Raw genomic sequence first — 10,752 nt, forward strand, 5'->3', positions numbered from 1 at the left:
CAGGTTGGCTGAACATTCTCCTGAAGAATTGGAAGCATTGAGAAATGTTCTCCGTGACTTTAAAAGAGATTTATCTCAAAGGGTTGTTGCAAGTAATCCTAGCAAACAAGAAGAGTTCGAGGCGTACATCAGTTGTAGTAAGCCTACTCAAGTTGACATTCATCCACCAACCGATGTTCGTACAAAGGGGAGATGCAAAAGAATTAAGGGACACGCAGACAACGAGTCACAGCAAAATAAGGATGCTCGAGAGGGGAAGAAAAATAAGAATTCTGGAGGTCAGAAGAATAAGGTACCTCGAATGTGCAGGAAATGTAAGGTGGTCGGTTTCCACGACAGCTGCAATTGTCCCAACTGAACATGTCTTTTGAGAGCTTCAGCAATGTCTTTTGGAACCTTCATGTTTCATTTTCTAGTTTTTTTTCTCAGAGTGCAATATGAAAGCACTCTAGTAAGATGTCAATGATTTGTACACTTATTTATGTCTTTGCAATGTGGAGGACAGAATTATGGAGTCCCTAGAATTATTTGTACTCCATTAAGATGCATGTTTATGGCTTCAGTGTTGCCTTTGCAATGTTTCCATAACTATGTATTTCTAATGTTCAAAGGCTTCAGTGTCTTCTTTTGAATCCTTGTATCATCAAAATCTGGACAGAACTATCTGTTCTATTTCTTGTTTTTGTTGTTTATGCAGCATTCTAGAAGAAATTCAGAGAATTTCTGTTCCAACATTATTCAGCAAACTTGTACTCTGATCTTTCTTTCTTTGTTGGTACAAGAAAGCATACGATTGTCTACTTTGTATACTCCAAATTCCCTTGACTAAACAAATTGAAGTGCTGGAATGGATTCAGAAGTATCACATCGATCTTGTCACTTTTCACAGAACAGAAGAGCTCAGGAATTCATTCAAACACAGACCCAAAACATTGACTTATATCAAGTAATTACATCAGGGAACGCTGCAGCTTGCTCGTACAGGAGGAGGACGCCCTCGTGTCTGCATCAGACGCGGGGTTGCGCAGCCGCGCCGCCGTCTGGGAAAAGAACACCGGAGTCACTAGGGCTGCTCACACGAGGGTGGCCTCGTCTCCGCATCCGGCGCCGGATCGAGCATCCTCGTCCGCCGCCGCCGTCGGGGCGGGGCTGCTTCTCCTCTGACGGCACAAGGAAGAACATGAAGCGCTCGGGGAGGTCGTCGGAGGAGGGACGACGGCCGCAGAGCAGAAATAGATCGAGCGCGCGCCAGCGTTCATCTTGTCGTCGTCTCCGGGAGGAAAGAACTGAACGGGGGATGGGGATGATTTGAGGACTTGCAGGTGCTTTGTTCGTGGATGCAGGGGGTTTTCTGAAAAATGGTCTGACTAAACTCTTGGCCCATAACACCTCTCAGCAGTATACCTGGCTATCGGGGCCCGGCATGAAGTTAAACGGGCCGGGCCGGCCCGAGGCGCGGCACAGACCGAGGCCCGACGGGCTAGCCCGGCACGGCCCGATAGCAAAAGGCCCAATGAAGCCCGGCACAGGCACGCAAGGCCCGTCAGGCGTGGAGGCCCGTTTAACTGCGCAGCGAACCAGCGAGGCCGAGGCGGCCCGATTAATGGAGTGAGGCGCGCGACTACGCGAGGCCTGGTTAGGCGCGGGGCGAACGCGATGCGCCAACGGTCAGGGAGCGGGGGCGCAGAGGACACGTGGCGGCGAAAGACTGGTGCGGGGCGTGCGGGAACAGGGCGCAGGGAGGAACGGTCGGGAGAGAGGTGGCGCAGGGGGGGGGGGTACGTGGCGATCGATGGTTGGCTGCGCGGGGAGAACGGTCGGCTGCAGTGCCGCAGGGGTCTTTGGAGGTCCGTTCGTGCCTTTTTTTGTCAAATTTAGGCCCGAATTTGGCCGAGTTTTACCTATAAATAGGGCGTTTCACATGCAGAATTTTCACACTCAAACCACTACCTCCCTCTCAAACATGTCTGACTTCATACCCATTCCTCCAAATCCACCATATGATCCAAACAACCCCAATTCATATGAGTTCCCACTCACCGATTACTGCCTAAACTACACAGATCCCCAATTCCGGTGTGGGAGTACTTTGAGGCTGTTACGGTGACGGAGCCGGACGGGAGGATCATGACCAAGGCCAAGTGCAAGCATCCGCGGTGCGACTCCATGCTCTCCATGCATGGCACAGGACGAAATGGCCACTTGACGAGGCACCACGAAAAACACGTCAGGGACGACGCTGTCGGTAAGGCAACACAAAGCAAGCTCAAGTTAAACCCCGACGGTACGGTCAACACTTTCTCCTATGATCCCGCTCTTGCTAGAGTCATTATGCTCACGGTCGGAGTTTCAGATTTTCACCAGAGATCCGTTTTCACCGGATACGCTCCCAATTATATATGTGCGGTAACATAAAGTAGCAATATAGGATAGGTTGCACATATATTTTATTTTCTTGTGTCCCGAATTTCTTTTGAACGAGTTGCATATTCCGAAAATCATAGCAGCACCGTGCAACTTTAGAATTAGGTATTGCTCATCATATGCCATTTCGTTTTAGAGTGTGCCTTGGGCTGACGATGTTTTAAGTATTTGTTGTTTTTAGGGCAGCCATTTAATTTTATTCAATTTTAACTCCAATTTTCTGAGTTGGATGGACGTTGCAACTGTAATTTTTCGAGTTTGATGATGCAACTGTAATTTTTCAAGTTGGTGTTGCAACTGTAATTTTTCGAGTTTGATGATGCAACTGTAATTTTTCAAGTTGGTGTTGCAACTGTAATTTTTCAGTAGCACAACAATCGCAACTACAATTTTTCCACCGGTTGTGGGGTTTTAACTGTAATTTTCAAAATTGCACAATCACTGTGATTATAATTTTTCTTGATTGCACGAATCGAGTTGCAAACTATAATTTTCACAGTTGCGTGTGGGGTTCCAAAAGTTTTTGTTCCAACCTAGTAGTATCTATTTTCCGGACTGCACAACAATTGGCACAAAAAAATTCCCAGCTTAATTTGTGGATTAATAAAACCAACGTGACCTAGAAAAAAGAACACAAGGCACGAACCAGCCGAGCTAGGTGATGAAGAAGAATCACCATAGCGCGTCGTGATCCAACCCTCTCGTCGTTCGTCCTCATGGTCTTTCTCCAGCCGGCTTCCCTCGCGCTTGATGATTAGTATCCTTGGAATTGAGGCGGCGGCGGTGACATGTAGTTCTGTGCTTTGATCGGTGGCAGTATGATTTCTGTTGGGGCCGGCGGAGGCGGTGATGGCGTTGGCGGAGGAGGCGATGGGACGGCTAGTGGCGGCGGTGGGAACACCGGAGGAGGCGGCGATCTCACAGGAGCTGGTGGTGGCTGGGATGGTACTGGAGGCGGAGGAGGGGATTTTAACGGCGGTGGTGGGGAGAGTACTGGAACTGGGGGTGGTCCTTGCTAGTTTTGGGTTCTTGAATTCTTGTCCAGAGCTTCCGGCTTCGCCTCATCAGTGCATGGTCCTTGCTACTGTAATCTGGCACATTTGGGAGACACACAATGCATTTCTCAATGGCGAGCCAGCAAGGTTACCACGTTCGATTGCCATGCAATCTAAGACGAATATTGAGATGATTGAAACTCAAAAAAAAAAAAAACAAGGTCACCATTTGTCTGACTGCGTGTAGTGAGATTCTTGTTGATGTGATTGATCCCGAGCTTGCCGAAGCTTTTGCATCTCGGCGAGCTATCTCCGTTGCATTGGAAGAAGGCTATACTAATATTGTTCTTCAGTCCGACTGTTTATCGCTGGTGCCGCAACTACTTTCTCCTTCAGTGGACAGAAGTGTCATTGGTGTGGTGGTTCAAGGCCATCAAGATACTGGCGACGTCTTTTGATTATGTGCTTTTGTCACGTTAATCGGTCTTGTAACCATGCGGCACAATCAATGAAGAGCTGTTTTCCCTCAAGAAAAAAAAAGAGTAAGCAAACAGGATCAAAGAACAAAAAACCAATAACCAGGTCGAGCAGTCTAACATACGGTGCGGTGCGGCGAAGTACGCATAACCGTGCGGCGAAGTACACAGTGTTGGAACATAACAAGCATATCGGATATATCTCCAAAATGCACACATAACCGTCTAGTTCATACGGTGTTGGAACATAACAAGCATATCGGATATATCTCCAAAGTGCCGAAGTTAACCTCGGAGGGGACATATACATACCACCAGTTACCACCACATTTCAACCATTTTAGCCGTATGTAGTTCCTATCACAATTCAACCATTTAGCCATACGAGGTTCGTCAAAGCAATTCAATCCTGGCTACTGTACAGCAAAGTATGACTCTTTGAAGTCGCATGCAACCCTTGCATCCTTAAACTCTGGATGGACCATCAGATGGTACCTGAAAGCGTCGAGATTTGGTGAGGTGGATATTTCCACAACATAAAATAAATGCCCGGAAATATATTTCATACTCAATTAAGAAAGAACTGCAAGATATGGATTACAAGTTTACAAGACTGGAATGCTTAAAGGAGCAGGGCTAGTCTCTCCGGTACAACCTAGACAACACTCCTCTTTGGTGACCTACAAAATACTATCGGAGCAATCAAGTGGATCCAATGGAGTGTCCGCCTATTTGTCCCTGGACGATGCTAGAGCCCAACTCATGAAAAATGGTACTCCCTCCGACCGGTATTACTTTTCTCAAATTTGCTCAAATACGGATGTATCTATGTGTAAAAAGTGTCTAGATACATGTAATATTTCGACAAGTAATTCTGGCCAGAGGGAGTATCTGTGCCAATGGAGTATTTGTAAATTATTGATTAGTTTTACCTCTAAAAGAGCAACATTTTAGCTTGAGACATGGACCTACCAAATGCCACGATATCACAGGTTAATAATGCTAGATACAGAAGGTTAGGCTCCTAAATATCACCAACAGATACCAGTATTCCAATATAAGGAGATTAAGCTACATAATCACATCACAGTGAAAGAGTTTGCCTAATACGCATGCATGTTATGTGTTGTTGTGGACTTCGAAAGGAGTCATGACCCACGGAAATAACATAACGTACCATAACTAGCAAAAGGAGATATAATAATGCAAGGGAAACCTGGCACTAACACCTTGCCAGTAAGATTACAGTAGACAGGAAATAAGCTTGCAGGGACATATAGGAAACCAAGGCAAGTGCTTAACAAAAATTTGATCTACAGCTATGCACTGAAATAACCAAGCCCATACCTCCTCTACAAGATCTCCAGCAATTCCTCTAACAAACACACATAGATTGTTTTCTGTACATTCATCACTAATCCAGAAACCCACATCCTTGTGACAAGGTGGAAACTGTACAGCAGCAGAAGAAAAGTCAGCTAGAAATCAATAGACAAAAATTAAGAAGATTAAGATTAATTTTGGTGGATATGCTTGACCTTATTGCAAATTTATACACAAGTTGTGGTAATCTGCAAATCATATATTCCCTCCGTCCAACAAAGGATGTCTCAAGTTTGTCAAAATTTGGATGTATCTAGACATGAGTTAGTGTATAGATGCATTCAAATTTAGTCAAAGTTGAGACATCTTTTGTTGGACGGAGGGAGTAGGATGAATAAATGCAATTTGTTTGGACCACATTTCCCAACTAGATGGATGGCACAGAGAATGTAAGCTGCACTTTCTGATGCTAGATGATCCAAATTAAAGTGATTCATGTACAAAGATTTGGTTTAATATATTCCACTAGGCATGCTTGCATAGACAAAGGATATTGTTGAGAAATAGCAATGCATACTTGAGAATATTCTGGAACATTCTGGATAATTGGAGAGTATTGGGAATTAGTTATGCATATTTTGAGAAGATGCTAGAATACCTTGGATTAGTGGAGGAGAAGATATTTACAAGGAGCTTTCCAGTGAATATGAAAAGATATGAATATTCTAGAAGCCTTGAGAGATTACTTGAAGAGTGTTGCAATTTACCATGGAAGGACATAGTTAAGATAAGTTTCAAGAATAAGTGAGAATTCTCTAGAACTAGGATACATGTAGAGTATTCTAGAGAATTGTAGTGGGATATACCACATGGTCTTGTACAAGTATAAATAGGAGTGCCCCCACCTCATAGGTGTACCACAATCACCACAAGTAGTGTATCACCACACCAAATAGAGAACTGAGCTATCATGGTAGGGTTGTGTGTAGGGTAGCCACTAAAGATAGTGTTGTACCAATATTGAAATAGTGAATAAAGTGTTGAGTTCCCACAAGTTTGATATTCCAAGTAGTGTAGTGTGCAAAGGTCCTCAAGAGTGGGTGTTAGGGTCGCCGCGTGTAAAATCTCTACAGATATAAAGCAGATGGGGCAATTATCTCCAGCATCATAGTGATTTCTAGCCTTTGGCAAGATGCATAACCACTGGCAATACTGGAGCAATTTACTTTATCAACAGATGAATGCATAGATATACATAATAACTTATATTACATACCTTCAAGACTGGCTTGAACTTGATTCCAAGTTTGCCTTTAGAGAACTGAATAACAACAATATGCACATCTTAGCTATAAAGTTGATAAGAGTACATATGAAGAAGTAAGGTCAGAAAAAGCTATTAACTAGATTTTGTCCTGGTAACTAACTAGATCCTTTAGAAGTACTGCAACAGCACTAAATCGAGGGTATAAGAAATAAACCAAAAAAGTATCATGAATTGTGAACATATGTTAGAACCTAAAACACAAGTTACCTGCAGATAAGGTTTATTGTCATCATTACTGCAACAGTACTAAATCGAGGGTATAAGTAAACCAAAAAAGTATCATGGATTGTGAACATATGTTAAAACCTAAAACACAAGTTACCTGTATATAAGGTTTATTGTCATCATGTGCTATCCAAAATAAAATTATGAGTTTCAGAAAATAACTATGAGTTTCCTAAGATAAGGTTTTTTGTCATCATGTGCTATCCAAGAGGAACTCATTTGCACCAACTGCATACCCAGACATGTTTACAATTCGGATAGCATTATAATGATAGGTCTCCTACAAAAAACAACCTTTCACCAGCTTCTAGAATTATAAGGTGAAAACATATTGTGCACCCTTCTGCAGTTGCTAGAATCATAAGAGAGAGAAAATAAAATTATAAGTTTCAGAAAAATAACCTGCAGCGTAGGTATGCAAGAAGAGAAGAACCAACTAAATATGCTCGCTCAGAAATTTTGAAATTGTCGATCGAGAGACCAAATAAGAATGCTTCCCGCCGGCGGCCCTATGTAATAGACCGATCACGTAGCTTTGGCCATCAAGCAAAGGAGCCCTAGATGCACCGTCGTCACTCTCAATGTTGGCCTCCAACAGATTCACATCATATCGATATTGATTAAAACTCATTTCCGTGATCCGTCTGAGCACACCAACGTGTCCCGCAGCAAAAATTGCCGGCAAAAGATGCAGCCAAGATAAGAAACAACATATCTCTCCTACTAATGTTGTATCGGGTCTAACTATCAATGGACGATGTATTCTCTGACAACGCCCCCCACCAGTGGCTGCACTAATATCTGCTTTCCACACCCGAAGTAGAAACAAGTAAGATTTGCAATTGATCGCCAAGACCCAGGCTCGAGCAGGTGCCCTTTCACCAATGTAACCATAGTTCTGAAAATCAATATCATGGTGGAAACAAAGTGCTGTAACTGACAACAAGCTATTGACTTCCCGAGCTGTGATTGGTTTGGAACCACTAAATACATGCTGCAGTATGTGTGCGCACGTCAGAATAAGCAAGCTATCATCTTGGGCCCGGGCGACATACCCATTGCAAACATAAGAGCGTCGAGCACATTCTATCTGATCACTAACAGGCACCGTGCGGACTTCTTTAACTCTTTCTTTTATAGATTTCATCTCATCAAGTCTAGGCTCAAACGTAATATAGAACACAGACCCACAGCAATGCTTTACGACGGGCGCCCAATGACAAATATAGCCGTGGTCCCCATCAAGGGGTGGGACCGGAGGACCTTGAGCCTGAAGCGCTTACAAACGGTCGATGTGACGGCAAGCTGTGCTGGACTAAGTATGGGACGGCAACAGGATGGCTCGGAAGGACACGGCCGCAAGGAGAGGCGGCAGCGACAAGACGGGGCCGCACGGCGAGGAGTAAACGAAGATGGGCCTAGCACTGCAGAACAACAACAGTAGCATTCATGTACACAAATCAGCAGAAAGTATGAAGCAAAATCAGTTAGCAGCAGCAGAAGCAGGTAACAGCAGCACAGCAACAGTATTCTGTTCAGAAGCAGACCATCAAGCAGAGGGGGGCCTAGCCCGGCATAGTAGCTTGAGAAATTCGTTCTACTTGCTAGTACACGATCACAACTCGAGTGAGGAAATATCTTGAAAGGACATAGAAGTACATCGTCCAGTTCGTTTCCATCTATCAAATCCTAATAATATTACCTATTTAAATGCCTAATCCTCGTTATTTTTCAGCTACGTAGGAGTAACGCATCTTAAAAAGTGCCAAGAAAGATGGAATCGGACATCAACAAACTTTAGAATCAAGCAGAGGGGGGAACTGTTTATACAGCGGAGGTGAATCGGTTCAGTTCAGTTTGGCGGACAGGAACAAACTAACAACCCGGAGCTGCAGGAGGGAGCTCACCGTGGGCTTGCACAAGCGCTTGAAGACAATGCGGTCCTCAGAGCTGCGGCCGGTGTCGGCAAGGGTGAGCAGGCGCCCGACGTACAGAGGAGGTGGCGGCAACAGAAGGCAGAGTCGGCCGCTAGGAGAGGCGGTGGTGACGGGACGGCGACGCGACGACGGGGCCGCACGTCGAGGAGTAAATGAAGATGGGCCTAGCACTGCGTAAGAACAACAGTAGTCAGTAGCATTCATGCACACAAATCAGCCAAAAATAAGAAGCAAATCAGTTAGCAGCAGAAGAAGAAGAAGAAGCAGGTAACAGCAGCACAGCAACAGTATTATGTTCAGAAGCAGACCATCAAGCAGAGGGAGCCTAGCACGGAACAGTAGCTTGAGAAATTCGTTCTACTTGCTAGTATACGATCACAACTGGAGTGAGGAAAAATCTTGAGAAGAAATAGGAAGTATATCATCCAGTTCGTTTCCATCTCTCAATTCCTAATTTTATTACCTAGTTAAATGCCTAATCCTTTGTTATTTTTCAGGTACGTAGGAGTAACGCATCTTAAAAAGTGCCAAGAAAGATGGAATCGGACATCAAGAACCTCCAGAATCAAGCAGAGGGAGGAACTGTTTATACAGCGGAGGTGAATCGGTTTAGTTCAGTTTGGCGGACAGGAACAAACGAACAAACCGGAGATGCAGGAGGGCGCTCACCTTGGGCTTGGAGAAGCGCTTGAAGACGACGCGGTCCTCGGAGCGGCGGCCGGTGGCTGCAAGGGTGTGCAGGCGGCCGAAGAACAGCGGAATTGGCGGCGACCTAAGGCAGAGTCGGCCGCGATCGGCGAAGGGCGGAAGTGGCGGCCACCGAAGGCAGAGTCGGCAGCGACCGATGAACAGGGTTCGCCCGACGGAGCTGAGGTCCCCTAGGGGTGGAGGATAACGAGAAGGAGTTGGCGGAGAAGGATGAGGAGGGTTTGGCGGAAACGATGTGGCAGAGGTGGGGCGGCGGCGGCGCTAGGGTTCGCCTGCCGTCGCCTCAAGTTTTGTCGGGGGGCTCGGGGCGAATAGGAGTGGGGAATTTTTCGGCTGGGGCAAACCGGTAAGTGTGTGGCAGCGTGGGTAATTTCCTCCGACTACAGCGCCTATTCTGTATTTCGCGTGTCCGGGAGTAAATCCAGGAGCACGTGGAGTACCCCATCTTACCGACTCAGGCAAAATGAAGTACTCCGTAACACATTTCCCTCAAAATAAAAAATAAAAAAACTAACACATGGTTTGGCACCCCTCATTTTATGAAATGAACCCTAATTTTTCATAGATTTCTTTTGTTTGAATTTGATTTTCGATTCAAAAATCATGTTTGTCTACCACATGGATTTGTAGAGTGAGAGACAATTCCATAGAAATGATGGTTTTTATAGAGAAATTGAGATTATTTGTAGTGTGATTCCATGTAATTGCAAATTAAATTCATGTAGCCAATTACTTTCTAACCAAACAAGTTAGTTTCTAAAATTCAAAATGAATTTCACAATTCTAGTCCCAAATTATGGGTGCCAAACGAGCCGTAAGGGACATTGCGCTCCACATTCTTAACTCCGGGGAGTTAGAGCGTTTGGTGCGACTCCGTGCACTCTCGGAGCGGAGGGCTGCCGAACGGGTTCAAGTTGTGTAAAATGAAGTGATGTCAGCCTTTTCTTAAGTCTGCCACGTAAGTTAATTGCTGATGTGGAAGAGACAGGAGTGAAGAAAGGCATGGGCCTTCTTTAGCCAAGAGATGGTCTCTTCACAAAAAGATAAGGCAAAGAAAAGGCAAATTTCCCGTTGTACTAGATTTCAAATTTTCAAACATTTATTTAATTAATTTTATTTATCGAGTCATTAATTGTAAGATATGGCACTAAGAGATGACTTATTGTGCAACATGTTTTTTGCCTTATCTACATGATGTGAAAAACATAAGAGAAGGTGGTCTTATCAACCATTGTATTTGTACATGCCCTCAAAGAAAATGTTTCACATATATTATAGTATGAAAGAATATGGATTTTGTATAACTACAAGCAGCACCGGCCTTTTTCCTTCTTTCA

At 44.5% G+C, this 10,752-nt stretch overlaps 1 long non-coding RNA gene across 2 annotated transcripts; it reads right to left on the reverse strand.

Annotated features, from left to right (window-relative positions):
• Window positions 1-4,068: 4,068 nt before the first annotated feature.
• On the reverse strand, window positions 4,069-9,773 carry LOC104584382. Of its 2 annotated transcripts, XR_001407596.1 has the most exons (6): window positions 9,377-9,773; window positions 8,678-8,877; window positions 7,173-8,194; window positions 6,495-6,539; window positions 5,243-5,347; window positions 4,069-4,390 (listed from the first exon to the last, which is right to left on the reverse strand). It is a non-coding gene; the product is annotated as an uncharacterized LOC104584382 (long non-coding RNA). The 2 variants fall into 2 exon arrangements; XR_732079.1 differs by lacking the exon at window positions 7,173-8,194.
• Window positions 9,774-10,752: the final 979 nt, after the last annotated feature.

The sequence above is a fragment of the Brachypodium distachyon genome, chromosome 4 (assembly GCF_000005505.3).
Source record: "Brachypodium distachyon strain Bd21 chromosome 4, Brachypodium_distachyon_v3.0, whole genome shotgun sequence".
NCBI classification, from domain to species: domain Eukaryota; kingdom Viridiplantae; phylum Streptophyta; class Magnoliopsida; order Poales; family Poaceae; genus Brachypodium; species Brachypodium distachyon.